The sequence below is a fragment of the Crotalus tigris genome, unplaced genomic scaffold, assembly GCF_016545835.1.
Source record: "Crotalus tigris isolate CLP2741 ecotype Arizona unplaced genomic scaffold, ASM1654583v1 scf7180000017573.2180621, whole genome shotgun sequence".
NCBI lineage: Eukaryota > Metazoa > Chordata > Lepidosauria > Squamata > Viperidae > Crotalus > Crotalus tigris.
The window spans coordinates 1,557,608-1,574,303 of NW_024096483.1; the positions used below are offsets into that span (position 1 = coordinate 1,557,608).

The 16,696-nt window shown below is 39.3% G+C and overlaps 1 protein-coding gene across 2 annotated transcripts in view; it reads right to left on the reverse strand.

Annotated features, from left to right (window-relative positions):
* LNX2 (ligand of numb-protein X 2) overlaps positions 1 to 15,625 on the reverse strand; it is an 82,087-nt gene extending 66,462 nt beyond the window's left edge. For both annotated transcript variants that reach the window (XM_039356762.1, XM_039356734.1), the window contains exon 1: positions 15,146 to 15,625. The gene's annotated coding sequence lies outside the window, so the exon portion shown is untranslated. The remainder of the gene's footprint in view (positions 1 to 15,145) is intronic.
* Positions 15,626 to 16,696: the final 1,071 nt, after the last annotated feature.

The window sequence follows — 16,696 nt, forward strand, 5'->3', positions numbered from 1 at the left end:
TGTGAAAGACTGGGAATAGCTGACTTACACACAATTATTTGGATATGAAACATACTGGATTTATTCCAGAGCAAGCATATATACAGATAGCATTAAATATAGCTACTTTTTGTCCTCTGAACTGTGCTACACAGCAAAGGGGGGGGGGAGTAAACACGTTCAAGTAGGCATGCTTAGACATTGGTTTGTATTTGTACTAGGTTCTTTTTGTATCAGTTCTTTTCCAACTATAAATGAAATCCAATTCATCCATTACATTTTGCACACTGAAGTTACCACCTATAGCACAGTTATTTCTTGATTTACAACCACAACTGGGACCAGAATTTCCATCTCTAAGCAAGACAATTGTTAATTGAGTTGTACCTGACTTTATGACCTTTTTGCCATGGTTTATTAAGCAAATCACTATAATTGTTAAATGAATTTGACTTACCCCATTGACTTTGTTTCTTGGAAGCCAGTGGAAAGGTCGCAAATGGTGATCACATGACCCCAGGAAGCTTCAACCATCATAAATACATACTAGCGGCCAACTGCTCAAATTTTAATCATGTGATCCTGAGAATCCTGTGACAGTCATAAATATGGGGACAGGTCATAGGTCACTTTTTTCAGTACCACTGTAACTTTGAACAGTTGCTAAACAAATGGTTGTAAGTCAAGGACTACTGGCAATCTAACAAGGAAGTAAGAGTATAGGGAGATGGAAGACACAGATTCTTTTGTAAAAGTCAGGCCTATTTTGATTTGCTTCAAAGTGATTCTTTTGGGTTTGGATATGGCTTGACTTGTAACTTGCTCCTCATTTTGCACCTCACCCATCTCAACCAAAACAAAAATTGTCAGTTTTTTCTTGGCAAAGGGAGAAGAATTAACTAGAAGTAGAGAAAGCCATGTGATAAAAACTGAGAGAGCACAACTAGCTGAAGTAGATCCTTCCAGCTTCTCTTTCTTAACTGAGTAAGAATAGTTTGGTCTAGTGGTTAAGGTGCTAATCTAGAAACCAGAAAACTGTAAGTTCTAGCCCCACTTAGGTATGAAAGCTGGTTAGATAACTTTGGATCAGACACTCACACTCTCAGCCCAACCCACCTCACAGGGTTGTTCTTATGGAGAAAATAGGAGGAAGAAGGAGTATTAGGCATATTTGCCGCCTTCAGTTATTTATAACTGAGATAAAATGAATAAATAAAAATCCTTCCAGGTTCTATCAGATGTTATAACATTTACAGCACACTCTCTGTATTATACAAAACATAATGGAGTCCACCTGAAATGGGGTTTGCTAAAATGCAAATATACCTACTTATCTCCTAAAACAAAGATTTTTAACATGTTTAATATTACAATTTTCATACATTTCATGCTAAAACAGATGCATCTAAAGCAGCTACCTTTCCCAGGAATAGCTTTGCGCCACCTTAGTCAAAATATAAACTTAATATGGACGTATGTTCAATTGTCAGACTGTAATGGTATGTGTGAACAATCTTTTTGGGGTGGGGGGGAGAGATGTTGCCTAGAGAATGAACGGATAAGAGAGGACATTGTCTATAGCCACATAATGGGCAGCTTAGAAGGGACCCTCCCTAACTTCTAAGGCTGTAAAAGAGTCAGTGGGAGAGTTATACTGTATCAGACTTGAAAAATTCAGCTAATATAGCCTTAAATGAAGCAGAGTTAATTCATCTGGTTGTGTTGCCTGTCTGCCTATCTGGGAAGGCTGATACATAATGAAATATAGCCCCAGTTCAATGCAGTTTTTTACATATCAAATTTCAGTTGTGCTGCTTGGACATCACAGACATTAACTAGGAAGTCAGTGATACTGTAAAAAGGAATTCAGACCCTCTTCCTCTCTTCTAATTATAACCAGTATTCCCTAATATTTGTTAACCCTAGCTAGTATATAGGTTTATTCTTAAGGACTGAAAATCAGGCTTGTCAGATGCTATATTTTTTCTATCCTGCTCTATGGAGTAGAGAGTTGGTCTCTGACAGAAGGCCACCTGAAGAGACTAGAAGCATTTGAAATGTGGATTTACAGGCGGCTGTTACATATAAGCTGGGCTGACAAGATCAGAAATGAGGAGGTGATAAGCCTGGATAAGATCCTGGAAAAGATAATCAAACAACGAATCAACGAACACCTAGAGGCAAACAAAGTCATTACTAAAAGCCAACATGGGTTTGTCAAAAATAGATCATGCCAGACAAATCTTATTGCATTCTTTGACCAAGTGACAAAATTAGTGGATCAGAGGAATGCTGTGGACATAATTTACTTGGACTTCAGTAAGGCATTTGATAAAGTAGATCACAACCTACTATTTGACAAGATAGAAAAATGTGGGGTAGACAGAACCACCACCAGATGGATCCGTAGCTGGCTGACCGGCCGTACTCAGCGAGTGGTCCTCAATGGAACTGCATCTATATTGAGGGAAGTGTGTAGTGGGGTGCCCCAGGGCTCTGTTCTGGGCCCAGTACTCTTCAACATCTTCATCAATGACTTGGATGAAGGGATAGATGGGGAACTCATCAAATTTGCAGACGACACCAAGCTGGCAGGAATAGCCAACACTTCAGAAGACAGGCTTCAGATACAGAAGGATCTGGACAGACTTGAACACTGGGCACTAACTAACAAAATGAAATTCAATGGTGAAAAAAGCAAGGTTCTACATTTAGGCAAGAAAAACCAAATGCACAAGTACAGCATAGGTGGCACCATGCTCAATAGTAGTAACTGTGAGAGGAACCTCGGAGTCCTAGTAGACAATCACCTAAATATGAGCCAGCAGTGTGCTGCAGCTGCCAAAAAGGCCAACACAGTGCTTGGCTGCATTAACAGAGGGATAGAATCAAGATCACGTGAAGTATTAATACCACTCTTCAATGCCTTGGTAAGGCCACACTTGGAATACTGCATCCAGTTTTGGTCACCACGATGTAAAAAAGATGTTGAGACTCTAGAAAGAGTACAGAGAAGAGCAACAAAGATGATTAGGGGACTGAGGCTAAAACATATAAGGAACGGTTGCTAGAATTGGGTATGTCTAGTTTAACGAAGAGAAGGACAAGGGGGGACATGATAGCAGTATTCCAATATCTCAGGGGCTGCCATAAAGAAGAGGGAATTAAGCTATTTTCCAAAGCACCTGAAGGCAGGACAAGAAGCAATGGGTGGAAACTAATCAAGGAGAGAAGCAACCTATAACTAAGGAGAAACTTCCTGACAGTGAGAACAATTAATCAGTGGAACAGCTTGCCTCCAGAAGCAGTAAATGCTCCCACACTGGAAGTTTTTAAGACGAGACTGGACAGCCATTTGTCCGAAATGGTGTAGGGTTTCCTGCCCGAGCAGGGGGTTGGACTAGATGACCTCCAAGGTCCCTTCCAACTTTACTATTATTATTATTATTATTAAAAGCCGCCTGGGAAAGCCAAGGGAAATCATCAAAACAATTAAAAAATGAAAATTAGAATATTTCGGACATGTGATGCGACACCCAGAAAAATACGGCATACTCCATTTAATCCTCCAGGAAAAGATTGAAAGCAAATGAAGTCCAGGCAAAAGAAAAACATCGTGGCTTCAAAATCTAAGGGATTGGTTTGGACAAAACTCAGCAGCACTTTTTCGTGCAGCTGATGATAAAAACAGGATTGCCAACATGATCGCCAACATCTGATAACGGATATGGCACAAGAAGAAGAAGAAGCATATAGATTTAAGCTTAAGGTAGGGCAGACGTAATCGCTACACAAAGACAATATCAAAAGTGTAAACTTATACTGGCATTCCAGGTCAACATACCACCAAAATATTCATGTTGAGATGTGAACCATCTTTCCATTTGCACCAATCTGTTTCTTATTTTTCTTCTGCTCTGCAGGCATTACTATCAAAGTAGGACAGACTAACTTCAGTTCCACATGTTGAATTTACTTCAGTGCTACTGTAGTATCTGGTAGCTATTGCTGTCTGATCCTTATTTCTAGTTCCATTTCCAAAACTCCCCTGACAAACAGAAACAACTGGGGCTGAGGATCCCCTACTAGGGAAAGCTGCAGCTGATCTGCTGTGCCAGAAAAGGCTTGTTTTATTTCCTGCCATTTTATTCAACAATGAAGGAAGTTGCAAATCACATCCATGAAGGCTTTTTCAAATATAGGCTGAACGCCGAGCACAAATGACTCTTTAAAAGTAGTATGTTTCTGCTACCCCGCTTCCATAATAAATAAATTACACTTATGATGGGACTACCCAAGGGATCAATGTTGTTGTTATTATATTATTATTGATAGTACTATAAGTTAGTTATTAAATTATTTTCCTATAATGAAAGTTTGGGGGTTGATGAACAATCTGAAACTTTATTTTTATTTTTTTTAATTAATAACAAAAACAGAAAAAAGAGAAAAATGTAAAAAATAATGATATTGATGTATACATTGTCAAAGAAAAAAGGAAATACGTAAAATATGCTATCCCTCCAGAATATCATTCCAAAACGTTATGGCCTAAATTGGAAGAACAGAATACTGCTGCTATACTACCATCAGTTCTCCTATACTAATTTAGGAGACAGGGTCCTTATAAGATCCAGACTTTTGAGTGACATATGAGGAAAATACGTAGACCAGGGGTAGGCAATCTTGGCTCTTTTATGACTCGTGGACTTCAATTCCCAGAATTCCTGAGCCAGCATAGCTGGCTTAGGAATTCTGGGAGTTGAAGTCCACGAGTCATAAAAGAGCCAAGGTTGCCTACCCCTGACTTAGACCATCCAGGGATTCAGAAGCAAGTATGAAAATGTCGACTAAAATGTTCTACATCAGGAAGAGAAGGATTTTATTTTATTGGCCAGACAGCTATCTGTCAACATACTACAATTGCAAGTTTCCTGAGATCAGGAGTGGGCTGGACTTCAAAATCCCTTCTGAGTCTAGTATAATACTATGTTTGGGTTCACATATTACATTAAGCCATGGTTTTAACTGTTTTTGTTAAATAAATGGCAACAGTTGGGTGCACGCAACATACAAAATCACTAGGAAATCATATTATCGCTGAGCATCATTCACCTCAACATTCGCATATATTACATATTGTCCAACAGGTGATTAAGAGAAGCCCAGCTGCCATAGAAAAATATTTTTCAAATGGATTGCACTAGAAGTTTACGGAATTGTTTTTCAGTCTATCGATCCCAAATTTGCCTTGCCAATTGTGCTGAACTCAAATTTCTTTAAGAACATGTCAAATTGTAAAAAGTTACTCATGCATCTTATTATTATCTGACAAAGTTATTTCTGGATTTCCTGGGCCTAAAAACCAATTGTGTCATAGGTAAATTAGAAAAGAACAAAAAGTATTTGAATTTCAGAGAAGGCCTTATCAATAATGATTTGATTGTAAGTTACTATATAAAACCATTGCTTCATTAATAATTCAAGTTTGTTAATAACCAAGCAGTATTAACCACAGTAGAAGCAGACACAAATATTTTGCTTCAATGACTACCTTTAGCTGATAAGCATTCCTCCATCAGATAAAGGAATTTTGTCTATGAATACAAATTTAATATTACATTAAAATAGGATAATTTTGCCTCTTATCAAAACAATTGTATTTGAAGTCAAAGTTGCCTCAAAAAAAAAAAAGCAAAATAAATGCTTGCCCATTTAGAGCAGAATTTTGTATCTCCTTGAAAATTGTTTTTCTGGTGATAATTTAAGTTTTGGGTTATTATCGCTGACATTGGCTGCTCCCTTCAATTCAACAGTTTCCTTATTAGATTGTGATGTGATAGTATTTTCCATTATGGAATCATAAGTTAAGTTTGACAATAGTTTCTGTAATGCACAGCTGTTCTGGCTGGTGGTCAGCTGGCCAAGAATAAGGGTTTTTTTTTTTTTAAATGTCTTTATTTTTTCCCAGGCAGGCAGATTTCAGCAGAACCATTACTTAAAGATCCATAACACTAGTTTCACGAGGCTGTGAGGCCTCTAAATCAATGTATCCTTTCCAAGCCTTTGTTTTGAAAGCATTTCCTGTTTCAGAGGATCTGAACAAATTGTAATAAACCAAACAACACATTCACAATGAAAAGAAAAGCAAGGAGGACGCAGGTAGGTGCAAAGTTTATTCTCATTATATACAAGCAAGTATTTGGTATGAATACACTTAAGTGTTTTTGATGGAGAGTTGCAGATCTTAAGAGAAACAAATAACCCCATTTTAAGAGGTAAATCATATCAAATTCAGTTACAACTGTGAGTTTTACTATTCCAAATCTGATTTATAAAGTCCAGTAAAAATGAAATTCAGGGGTGAGAAAACTAAGATTCTGCATTTAGGCAAGAAAAACCAAATGCACAGGTATAGTATAGGTCAGACATGTCAAACACAAGGCCCGGGGGCTGGATGCGGCCCACGAAGTGGTTTCATGTGGCCCGCAAAACCATCCTGGAAACAGTGAGGGAACGGCCCCTTCTGCCTTGGCCCTGGCCCAGGCCAGCCGGGAGCCAATGTACAATTTTGTGGTGGCCATCTATGCTGAAACGCATTCAGTCTTAGCTCCATAAGCCCCCCCCCCCAGCATGGCCTGAGAGGAACAGTGAGGCTCCTCTAGTGGACCATGCCTTGGCACTTGCCCTGGTCCCATCCCCTTCTTCCAGAGACCCTCAGATCTATCCCACTCCTGCCCAGGCCCCCACAGGCACCCTTGACGCGAACAATCTAGAGCTGGCCACACCCACCCAGTAGGCCACATCCACTCCATCCACGCCCACCCAGTGGGCTGCACCCACCCCGGCCACACCCACCTGGCCCCCTGAGGGCAACCGCAATGCTGATGCGGCCCTCAATGAAATTGAGTTTGACACCCCTGGTATAGGTGGTCCTTGGCTCAATAGTAGTAACTGTGAGAGGGATCTCAGAATCCTAGTGAACAATCACTTAAATATGAGCCAGCAGTGTGCTGCAGCTGCCAAAAAAGCCAACACAGTCCTAGGCTCCATTAACAGAGGGATGGACTCAAGATCATGTGAAATGTTAAAACCACTTTGTAATGCTTAGAAAGACGACACTTGGAATACTAGTTTTGGTTGCCTCTAGTTTTGGCTGCCACAATATAAAAAAGATGTTGAGACTCTAGAAAGTGTGCAGAAAAGAGCGATAAAGATTATTAGGGAATTGGAGGCTAAAACATATGAAGAATGGTTGCAAAAATTGGATATGTCTAGGGATGACATAGCAGTGTTCCAATATCTCAGGGATTGCCACAAAGAAGAGGGGGTAAAGCTATTTTCCAAAGCACCTGAAGGCAGGACAAGAAGCCATGGATGGAAATTAATCAAGGAGAGAATCAACCCAGAACTAAGAAGAAATTTCCTGATACTTAGAACAATTAATCAGTGGAACAACTGGCTCCAGAAGTTGTGGGTGCTCCAACACTGGAGGTTTTTAAGAAAAGATTGGACACCATTTGATTGAAATGTTATAGGGTCTCCTGCTTGAGCTAGAAGACCTCCGTGTCCCTTCCAACTCTGTTATTCTGTTAAAGTCATGAATCTTCATTACACACCAGTTCTATTTTCTTAATCCTGAAGAGCACAATGACTAAGAAACATATTGCCAAACTGTTTGGGAGAAAAATTAAACTTTAAAACAGTAATTTTCAAACTTAGCAACTTTAAGATATGTGAACTTCAACTTCCACAATTACTCAATTACCAGGTTGGCTGGGGAATTCTGGGAACTGAAGTTCCCACATCTTAAAGTTGCCAGATTTGAAAAACACTGCTTTAAAGCAAAGGCCCCACCCTTTTGGGCACCAGGGACCGGTTCCATGTAGAGGGCGTGGTTTTGTGCGCTGCCTGCATCCCACGGATGGGGATTTGCTTGTTTGTGCGAACCGGTTGCTAGCATGCTGCAGCCTCTTACTGGTCCACGGACCGGGGGTTGGGGATCCCTGCTTTAAAGGAACTGTCCTGAATTAGAAAAAAGTACAATTCAGTTAGCTCTATAGTGTAAATTAATAATAATGTAAATTAATACTTCTATATAACATGCTAATATTGTAAGACCTATGAATAAATTGTTCACTTTTTTCTATATTTTACTAACACATAAAAAAATTAGACAATATTACTGCCTTAAAGATTATTCAGAACTTCAATGATTCCTACTCTCAAAACTCCCAATTAAAATTAGACAATATATTTATTTCATTCATGTCAATTTGACAACCCCCCCCTACACAAAATATCATTAACTTAATTCCAGATTCTTTTTTCAATCTTGCTGACTAAATTTCAGAGGATTTTGTTTCTGTTTTCCATATTCACATATTTATACACATGTGGGATTAATTCCATAGATATGCCTATAGACTTGCTCCCACAAAGTCCTTGACATACCAAAACTGACCGTTCTAGCCACGGAACACATCCATCAGCCATTTGGACAGGCTCTGATAAGAACACGGGAAACAGGATGGATGAATCATCATCCACCTGCACAGCCTTGCATCTGGAAAGTGTCTGTTATGTGATATATTGTAACCGCCCTAGTATACGCCTTTTTATTACCGTGTGATGTAGAAACTATTGTAACAATAAAAGAGGGTCTTGGAGTCAGCTCTAGGCTCTCATCCCGAGATACCTACGTGCGAGTCTCATTCTTCATGGGAGACCACCACATACACAATCTTATACTCTCTTCAGAAAAAGTATCACGGTAGTGGAATTTACTCTAGGTGGGCAGGTCTACATGACTGAATTAAGAGATGATTGCTATCCAAGAAATATACAAAAGATATCATTTTGAATCAAGTATGACATCTGATAAATTTGTGGGCCAATCGATGTCATCTTTTAGGCAACAATATGGGTTTGCTACCAGGTTTTCTTACCAGGATCAGCCAAGTCATACGTATAACTACACTAACAAGGATTAACTCTTGATTTTCTGTTTCATACTTTCATATTTCATACATTCATACTTTTCTTTTCTTCTTTTCCCCAAATTGTGTTGTCCTTAATATATTAATGACAGTTTGAAGTTACAACAGCACTGAAAAAAGATAAGATAACCTTGTCATTTTTTTACTGTGGGCACAACGGCACACATCAAAAATGAAATTTAGTTGCCCGCTCTCAAAGTGAAACACATACATGACACATACCTAAACATACTACGAACAACATATGTACAGACCCACATCCCTACATATATGTAGCAAATAAATATTAAATGTCCATCTTGAATATATAACGGAAGGAGGAAACTTGAAAGTTCACAAGGTTAATGCTGTATGGGATGAAACTATGACTGAATCTGGATGTTCTGCTACGGATACCACAAAGCCTCCTCCCAGAAGGTAACAAGGAAAACAGGTCGTGAAGAGGTTGTGTAGTGTCCCAGATAATCTTGCGGACCCTGCTCAAGCAACGCTTCTGTGCTACGTCCTGGATGGGAGGGAGGGAACTGCCAATGATCTTTTCGGCCATCCTTATTACTCTCTGCACCGCCTTCCTGTCTGAAGCAGTGATGATCAAAATTCAGACATTTAGCAACTGACTCGTATTTATGACAGTTGCAGTGTCCCAGCGTCATGTGATCACCTTTTGCAATTTTCTGACAAGCAAAGTCAATGGGGAAACCAGATTAATTTAGCAACCATGTTACTAACTTAACCACTGCAATGATTCATTTACCAACTGTGGCAAGAAAGATTGTAAAATGGGGTAAAATTCACTTAACAACTGTGTCACTTAGCAACAGAAATTTTGGGCTCAATTATGGTCATATGCCAAGGACTACCTGTATATGTAAGAAAAACAAAACAAGGCCTATAATATAATGTAACATAAAAAGGAACGAAAAGAAGCTCAGAAATACTTAAAAGCAGATTCCTACAAAAACAATCAACTACCACTATCAGGCAGCAGGCAAAAGCAACAAGAGAAAAAACTGTGAAACCAAAACATACAGTATTTGTTCATACTTCATATAAAATAAAATCATGAATGTTGAAATCTTTGCTAATATTTGCATGTACACAGATTTGTTTCTGAATGACTGCAAATATGTTAAATAACTTAAATGGCCCTCAATTATGTCAATTTTATAAAACTAATATTCAATCAATTAACTAAATATAAACACTATTTTTCTAACAACCCAGAAAGATGCATTTAAAAGGGGGGGGGGAATAGAACACTGTAAGACTATAATTTTAAAGGAAAAAAGTGCCAGAGAAAAAGAGCTTGTAAAATCATTATGTGGATACATTCAAACTAAAATTCCCAAAGAACTATCAGTTCAATATGTTCAAGATAAAGTTACCCAGTGCTTTAGAGTTGGTTCTTTTTGGCCAGGACTGTAAAATCATAATCTGAATTCTCTTCTTGTAACAGTGGCTGGCTTGCAGCTGTTCTCTCATCCACCCACACACAGAGTAATTCCATTTTTTTTTTCAGTCTAAGAACTGTTTTATCGAACGTCATCCAAGCAAATGGTGATATGCTACTCTCCCAAAAAGGAAAGCACATCTGTAACTATCTGTACACAAACAACTGACACTCACAAGCACACTGCTGACTGACAACAGACAACCCTGTCTAGAATCTAAGACAACAGGTGCATTTAAACAAGGAGCACTATCCTCTTTCTAAGTCAAGTTCTCCTTCATTAAACCAATGGTGTGATCAGTCTCATAGCGTGGGTTCATGTGTCATTACTGAGAATTTTTTAAAACATGATTTACTGAAGAAAGCACATCTGGCTGAGCTCATACAATTCTCAAAATTGTAAAGACTGGCTTACAAACCACAAGCAAATTGCTTAGCTCAAACCAAGTACAGAAGAACCAAGCACACAAGCTACTTTGTCGCTTCAGGTAGAACTTTCCAGCATCACATCAAACTTATGCTAATGCCAACCAAGAGGTAAGAGAGAGATATGAGTAAGGGAGAATGATGTAATAAGAGGAGTGGTTAACCAGCATCCAGCAATCAACTCTCCCTTGAAGAGAGCCTTCAGCTAGATAGCAACAAACTCTTCTGAGTGGGAAGAGAAAGGCAAAGGAGAGTGGGAGGAAAGATTATGTACATCCAGCTCCTCCCATCTGTTGATTTTTCTCTGCAGATAAACCTCTTCTCTGCCTTCCCAAATACTGTAATCAGAAAACAGGCAGTTAGGAAATGGTTTGCAATAGTGGCGAATATCTATAGCTCGGGTGTAGGATTTCTCCAAGCTTGTGGGTTGGTTTCTGAACGTTTAGTTACAGTTAGGAAACAGATTAAAGCGATAGAAAAAGAAAGGAAAACATGACTGAGGATGACATCTTACCTGCTTCAGACAGTAGGAGAAATCATTAAAACCTCATTTAACCATCCAGATAAAATTATTGTATATATTTAGATCAAGGTGGGCAACCTTTTGATAACTTAGCAGACACAGTGAACTTGGAGGCCCCTGCAACCATTTAGTTTATAGGAATCATATCACAGAATATTAGTGATTCTCCATCATAAAATGGTAGAATATTATGTCACCAATTTTCATGAACTGTGTTTATGGAATTCATTACTTATAACACGTCAATAAATTACTTGAAAAGAATTGTAGGTAAACATATTCAGAAATGCTGCAATAAATGTCAGGGAATACTAAAACTGAGATGTTATTATATATCTCAATTGTGCCTTTTCCAAGGCTTTACTATATCTAGTATTGATAGACAGAATGCAGAATTAAATGAATCATTTGTTTGATAGGTATGATAATCCTTATCAATAATAAACTCTGAAAGTTGTGGATAAGTGGAGAGGGCAAATTATGGTATCTAGTGGAATCTGACATGGATCCTGTTTTATCTAATATTTTACTGAGTACCCTTGCAGAAAGTAAAGAATAAAGGTGAGTGAAAAAAAATGGATGATACCATACTGAAAAGTATAGGTGACACGTAAAAGGTGAAGTTATGTAGGAGGAAATAAAATACTTTAGGAACCAGATTATATGCAGCAAAAATCTAAAAATCCATACAATATTTGTAAACATGGAAAATCAAACAGTTCTTTATTCATTATATTTATCTCTGTAGAACAGAGGTGAAAAGTGGAACCAGAAAAAGTCATCATTAAGTACAAAACAAGCAAAGCAAAATGTCAGGATATATCAGACATCACATCTGTAGCAGAAACTAGGAAAGTACTACTACTATAAAAGTCACTGCTAAAATGAAATGTCTAAACTGCTAAAATGAAATGTCCATCCAGTCTAATTCAGGAATATCAGTCCTACCTACCCCACTAATCTCTCCAGATCAGAAGACTACAAATGGTGATTACAAGATAGCCAAAAAGTCCTTGAGGATTGTAAAAATTGGTAAAAACATGTGATATGTGAGATTGTTTGCCTAAGATCTCAATAATTTGAGAGAGACATGCAGGTCATCTTAAAAAACGACCCAAGCTTTGCTGACCTTTGTCCAGAAAGGATTCTTCTCCAGTTCTACCTGGAGATAAGTTCTTCAATGAAAACAGATGCACTACTACTCTTCATCTGGACTCTTATCGCCAATTCTGATAATCTAAATTTTACAATTATTTATCCCAAGCAAAACTTAAGAATGCAAATATAGAATAATGGCTTCAAGAAAGGAGTCACTATTCAATGGTGGGCATTTTCTGATTCATATGTAAGAGAAAGCCATCTACATATTATTAAGTTTCAGTATAGATCAAACTGCCGGCCCATGGGCCGATGCATCATGGCGAAACCGCACCCACCCCATTGCTGGCAATGGAAAAAAAGTCACGACACATCGCAACACGTCACATGACGTTGCGAGTTTGACATCTCTGGAATAGATACATAAGGAAACATTCTTCAATGTAGCATCTTCAGATATGTTACATTACAATTTCAGTCATTTCCTTTGGCTATGTTAGATATAAATTTTGGAAATTATAACCCAAAACAATCTGGAGGCAAGTTGGATAATACATACTGATCTGTATTGGGCAATCTGATCTCTTAGAACCAATATGGAAGTACTTTTAGATACTTCAATCCATTATATTATTGTGGTTCCTTAGCAATGGATCTTCAAGTATTTTAGGCAATACTGGTAACTAGAATGTACTGTCCGTTACTAGGTCCATGTGCCTTAATACAATCTAGAGATAAGGACATTAAACATTGAAAGAGAAATATGCTGTCAAACATATTTGTTGTTTTCCCCAACAACTACTTCACAAATATTATAGTTTGGTGTGCTTAGCCATGGTTTACTGAATAAATCCCAATGGTTACTTCATACATTGTTCTAAGCTACAAGCCACCCAGCCAGTGCATATAGATTTGTCCTGATCAGATCAAGACTCATACAGTTTCAGCAAAGTTCCTAGGTTATCTTCAAATCATTTTTAAGAAGTGAGTAGTAATTCATGGGCAAAAAATAGATTTATTTCACATATGTTTCTGGTAATTACCCTTAAGATTCATGTTCTCTGTCAGTTATTTCTATGTGAGGGACTTGCCTTAAAACATTAAAGTCTAAATCTTCTAATTTGGAGATTCTGACCTAGTATGTCATACCTGTAACAATTAATTTGGGACATTTTTGCCAGTCATATTCTTCTCACCAGCTCAGTGCTGTAGGCCTCCATGGGGCAGCCTATCCTTGGAATCACCTATTATTTTAAATCAAACCCACAATCTATAATTTAAGAACTAACCTTTGCCTTCTGTATGCACATCAAAATGTTTCTTGATTAAATCTTTTAAGTAACCACCTTCAGATTATACACTGTTTCTTAACATTTTCCTGCAAAAAGGCGGTGGGGGGGGGGATGCCCAGCAAGAAAGTTTTGTGTGTTTGGGACTCACTTGCACATATTATCCTCCATATTCTGCCAATGGACAGAATGCCAATTGTTTCATGCCTCTGTAGATTCAAAGTTCTTCCAGCTTTGTTCTCTGAGCTTCTTTAGGTCAAACAGGAGCATTTATAAACACTCAATTAACTGAGACAAAATCAAGGGAGGCAGTTCAACAAGAGGCTCTCACTTCTCATTCACATCTAAGGAAATGATAGACTAGAATAGAAAGGTGAGACCACAACTGCACAAGCCCCAGCAAAGTACAAGATTCATCTTAACTTCTTACAAAAGCAAGGGGCAATGGATTAACTGGAATATGAGAGGATATCCTAAAAGGCCAATATTACAAGCAGAAGAATCCATAGCAGCTTCTATCAATCTATATATGCATTACAGCTCACCAGAGAAAGGAAGTAGAGCTAGCAATTCTGGTGTTTCCTTGGAGAATCCAGTCTAATAAACTTTGGAGAGCTCCTACTTCAAGTGTGAGGTAGATGAGCTTTTCCCATGAAGTAATGGTTTGAAATAACAGCAATTTGAAAACCTACAGTGAAAGAAGTGGGCAGCAGAGCATATGATGTATATCATGCATTTCCCTATAAAAAAAATGCTTATAAATTGCTTGCTTCCACTCATCTGAAAATATAACTTTGGATAGGGGAGGAGGGAAGAAACTCTACATCCTATCACCCCACAACCAATTTTTGGCAACCAGAGAAATTCATTCATTCATCCTTAAGTACATTAGAAAGGGTGGGCCTCTCCACCCTTTCTAATGTACTGCCTATATGTAGGCAGTCATTATCAGCCCTTTCTGGGCTGACGTGGGAAAGGAGGACCAGGAGACTTAACTGCTTAGTACATTGGTAAATAACAAATCCAAGTGGAAGACAAATGCCTGGAAGAAATCACAGGAGGTTGCACAAGCCCACAAGCCAAAACTGTGACTGGAGGTAAAAGCAAATCAAAAATGAAGATTGTGGAAAAGCTCTAAACCCAGAGGCTTCTTGGGCAGCGGAGCTAGACACAGGCAGTACCCACTGCAGAAAGCAAAGGGGTTGCCAGATGAAAACTGGCTGAGCCAACGCTCTGGAAGCGCAGAGCTTTAGGGATCGGAGAGGGGGGCAGATCTCTTCTGAAACTAGCTTACAAGCATTGATGCTACGCGAAACAATCGCGGGAAGGAAGTCGGGGAAAAAAACAACTCGGAGGTCGGATCGGTGGCCCCTGAACTTACCCTGCCGGATAGGAGCGCAAAAGCTCCGGTTTCACTGCACGATCCCAGACATCGTGCTCCGAGCGAGGGGCAGTACCGTAGGAGACTGACGCCGAGTAGCTCTTCCCAGCGCCGCAGATGGAGTGGCGTGGGCTGGAGCTCTAGCTCCTCCTCCACGCTCCATTCCTACCTTCTCCACCGGCGCCAATCTCAGGAAAGAAGAGGAACTCCAAGCTGCACTTAACAAGCGCGACTCTCTTGGCTGCGCGCGGCAAGGAGACTCCTTTTCTCCGGCGGCCCGAACGACGGCATTCCATCCAATCAGAACGACTCAGCCTTAAGGCAAAAAAAAAAAAGAGCTCGCAGCCTATCGGAGGCTATTCCGGGCGAGATGCGGTGCGCAGGCCGTGGGAATCTTGAGTTTTCGCGGGGTTGTCTCTGTTACGCGCCTGATTCTAAAGGACGGTGGCTGTTTTCTGTGGCGAAGCAACCCTAAAATTTATTATGGTAAAAGCTCCCTTATGGTTAGTTTGGAAGCCTTAATATATCTTGTAGTAATTGCGAGACGTTTATAGATGGTTGCCAGTGGTTTGTTCCATTTAAAGATGCAGAAGCAGATACCTAAGTAAAGACTGGGCAGGAAAACTATGCAGTCTTCCCCTAAACGGCCTTATTAGAAAACAACTCCCACTAGGTATCCACCCTCCATTATTATGGATGGAAATGATGAGAGCTGCATTAAAGTTGCAATAACATGTGCAAGGAAGGTGGGTTGTGTGTAGCCTTCTCTATGCTAAACTCTACCCCAGCAGTCTCAGTGGCCTGGCTAAATTGAAGGATCATGCTTTCCAACAACCTCTGAAGGGCTACATACCGTATCTCCGGCCCTGATCTAAGGCCAGTATCTGATTTGTATGCAGTCTGTCATTTGCCTACAGCAATGTTTCTCACCCTTGGCAACGTAAAATGCATGGACTTCAATTCCCCAAATTCTAAGGTGACCAACTTTTTTACAATGAAAAGGAGGACACAAATAAATTGAAGAAAAAAATATTGTAAATAAAAGAAACATTTTATTCATTGCAACAATAATACAGACAACTTGCATGTGCAAAGTTTGCCAGCTGGGTGTTTTGGCGTGCTCAGCAGCAATTCCTATTGGCTTTCGAAAGCCAATAGTGGGAGTAGCACAGCTCATGCAAAAGTTGAAAAAAGAAACCATCAAAAAAAGGTGCTGGAACGCCATTCTGGGCGTTCTATGAGGGAAAAAAAACTCCTGCAGATTAGTCTTCAAATATCGAAAAGGAGGACATGAAGGAGGACACTTTTTGAGGGAGGACAGAACTCACAAAAGGAGGACTGTCCTCCCTAAAGGAGGACGGTTGGTCACCTTACAAATTCCCCAAAATGCATGCTGGCTGAGCAGTTCTGGGAGCTGAGATCCATGCATCTTGAAATTCCCAAGGTTGAGACACTGGCCTGCAGGAAGAATATGAATGGTCCAACAGCCTGAGTAAAATGTGGTTGTCAAGCTTGTCATTCATGTGCAATTTGCAACCACATGCAGCAGAG